Raw genomic sequence first — 3217 nt, forward strand, 5'->3', positions numbered from 1 at the left:
ATGGCTCAGCAATCAAGATCACTGGCTGCTCTTCCAGAGGTCCTGAGTTCCTTTCCCAGAAACCATATGGTTCATGACCATCCGTAATGGGATCCGCATTTGAGTTGTTCATACATCCACTGATGGGCATTCTAGGTTGGTTCCATGATTTTGCTATTGTGAGTACAGCAACAAAGAACATGATGTCTTAGTCAGACATGGTGGTGAAAGCTGTTAATCCCAGCACTTGGGAGGAAGAGGCAGGTGGATTTCTGAATTCAAGGCCAGCCTGGTCTACGGAGTAAGTTCCAGGACAGCCAGGACCACACAGAGAAACCCTGTCTCGAAAAACAAAACAAAACAAAACAAAACAAAAGAACATGATGTCTCATTGCCTCTTCATACCTTGTCTTAATCACACAGTTACAGGTCTCCTTAGCACATACTGAGTTAGAGAATCACTCACTGCAGTGACCTGTTCCTTCTCTCTTTCTTTGTCTGATTTTTTGAGATTAGAATAGAATTAAATCATCTCCCCATTCTCTCCCTTTAACCCTTCCTATATACCCCTCCTTGCTCTTTTTCAAATTCCCAGCCTCTTTTTTTCCCATTATTTGTTATTACAAGCAGAGCTGCCTGAGGGAGCTCACCCCCCCCAATCCAGAGTCAAACAATCCTTATTCAGTCCCCCCTCATTTGCATGCTAAGAACAAAAATCAAAATGGGAGTAGCTCCCAAATAAAAATGGCAGTCTCTTTCTGCTTCCTGGTCCTCCGAGGTGTAACAGGCTAGTTGCACTGCCATGCTGACTCACAATCAAATCAGAGTTTCTGATGACAATGGGGAAAGAAACCCTAAGTTGGTTCCTGGGTGGCCTGGCTCAAAATGGGATGGGCACTCTGCTGGCTGGTTTTATGTCATCTTGACCCAAGCTAGAGTTATCTGAAAGAAAAGCCCAGAAGAGAAAATACCTCCTTAAATTAAAGCTGTAGGGCATTTCTTAATTAGTGATTGTTGGGGAAGGGCCCAGGCTGTGGTGGGTGGGGCCACCCCTGGGCAGGTGGTCCTGGGTCCTATAAGAAAGCAGGCCAAGCTAGGAAGTGGTGGTGCACCCCTTTAATCCCAGCACTTGGGAGGCAGAAGCAGGAGGGGCTACACAGAGAAACCCTGTCTAGAAAAAAACAAAAACAAAAAACAAAAAAAAAAAAACCAAAAGGAAAGAAAAGAAAGCAGGCCAAGCAAGTCATGATGAACACACCAGTAAGCATCACCCTTCTGTGGTCTCGTATCAGCTCCTACATCTAGGTTTCTGCCCTGTTATGAGCACGAGTCTGAGAAACTATAATACAGAAGTCTAAACCAAATAAACTCTTTCTCCTCAACTTGCTTTTTTGGTCATGGTGTTTCATCAAAGCAATAGAAACCCTAAGATAGTCACTGACATGGTCCAGCAGGGCACCTTCTTGTCAGCATTTTATAAAAAAGAAGAGGGGGGAAGAGGAGGAAGCAGCAACAGTCACCTGAGAGGACATTGTAACCTCAGTGGATATGCAAACATAGGCAAATACCTGACTGTCTGGTCAGGCACTGCGAAGAAACATGGGATATGTAGTTAGGAAGTAGACATACTGGGAGGCTGTCTAAAGACAGAGGCGGGGCTGTTAGGGGTGAATAGAATCAAGCTTATGGTATACATGTATAAAATTGTTAAAGAATAAATGAAGTTAATTTTTAAAGATGGGGAAATTGCAATTCATGTTTGCTTTCTTCAGCAGAAGTGTTTATTAGTATACATTGTACAAAATAACGAGTTTCATCATGACATTCCATGCATGCACATATTGTACTTTGGTTGTATTCACACCCCTATTACTCTCTTTTGTCTCCCCTTCTATTTAAATGTTAATTTGTTTCATTCCGGAATCCATTCAACTCAACTCTGACCCAAAATCATTTTCACTGAAAAAAAAAAAAAATTCCACACTTAAGAGTTTTGTTCACAACAACCAGTTCCAGGACAGTAACTGTCAAATTTGCTTTTGGCCATATTATTGTGATTAAGATAAACAAATATTGGTTAACAAGCAAACAACAATAATAACAACAAAAAAGCAAATCTCAGCCCACCATCTCATGGCAGACAGATATGTTGTTGCCCTGCCCACTATTCCATTTCTTTTTTTTAAGATTTGTTTATTTATTTTATGTATATTAGTACACTGTAGCTCTAAAGATGGTTGTGAGCCACCATGTGGTTGCTAGGATTTGAACTCAGAACCTTCAGAAGAGCAGTCAGTGCTCTTACCCACTGAGCCATCTCTCTAGCCCCCCACTATTCCATTTCAGAACACTTGTCTTTTCAAATCTGATTTTATGGGTGGAGTCTTTCATACCCACCATTCTGGACCACCACAAACAGACAAGGCTCAGGAGAAACAGAAGAACACTGAAGTCCCTTGCTCCTCACAGATCACAGAATGTGGTAGGCCAGGGACCTTTAATTGTGTCTGAGCCTTCTGTGGCCAAGGCAATTCCCTGATGAAGCCAGAAGGTCTCTATATTTAAGCACACACTTATTACAAATAGAGGTAATAGACTAGAGTTCCTCCAAGAACCTTCTTTCTCTACCTCAGAGGACTCTACTAAGCCCCCATAGCATTTAATACTTTGCAGCCACAGTGGTTCTTCAGTGAGACCTAAATATCTCCCACAGGCCTTAGGGTTGAGAAATCTTACTTCTAACAGATTTTTATTATTATTATTATATGTAAGTACACTGTAGCTGTCTTCAGATCTCATTATGGGTGGTTTCGAACCACCATGTGGTTGCTGGGATTTGAACTCAGGACCTCCGGAAGAGCAGTCAGTGCTCTTAACCACTGAGCCATCTCACCAGCCCCCTAACAGATTTTTAATAGATAGATTCTCCTTCCCTGATAACTAGAGATGTTTGGTCAAAGTGAAAGGTGAGAATTTGAAATCTTAAAACAAAATGTCCCAACTGCTTAGCCCATCAGGAAGAAAGAGACATGTTCCTGCATCGTCTTAATCCCAAGTCTCAACATGCCTCAGAGTGGACAGCACCAGCTCCTCCTGAACACATCCATGTATGTCACAGCAGATAACTTTCCACACACCTACGGTCACTTGATCTTTGACAAGGGAGCTAAAACCATCCAGTGGAAAAAAGACAGAATTTTCAACAAATGGTGCTGGCACAACTGGCGGCTATCATGTA

The sequence above is a fragment of the Mus pahari genome, chromosome 7, assembly GCF_900095145.1.
Source record: "Mus pahari chromosome 7, PAHARI_EIJ_v1.1, whole genome shotgun sequence".
Taxonomy (NCBI): Eukaryota; Metazoa; Chordata; class Mammalia; order Rodentia; family Muridae; genus Mus; species Mus pahari.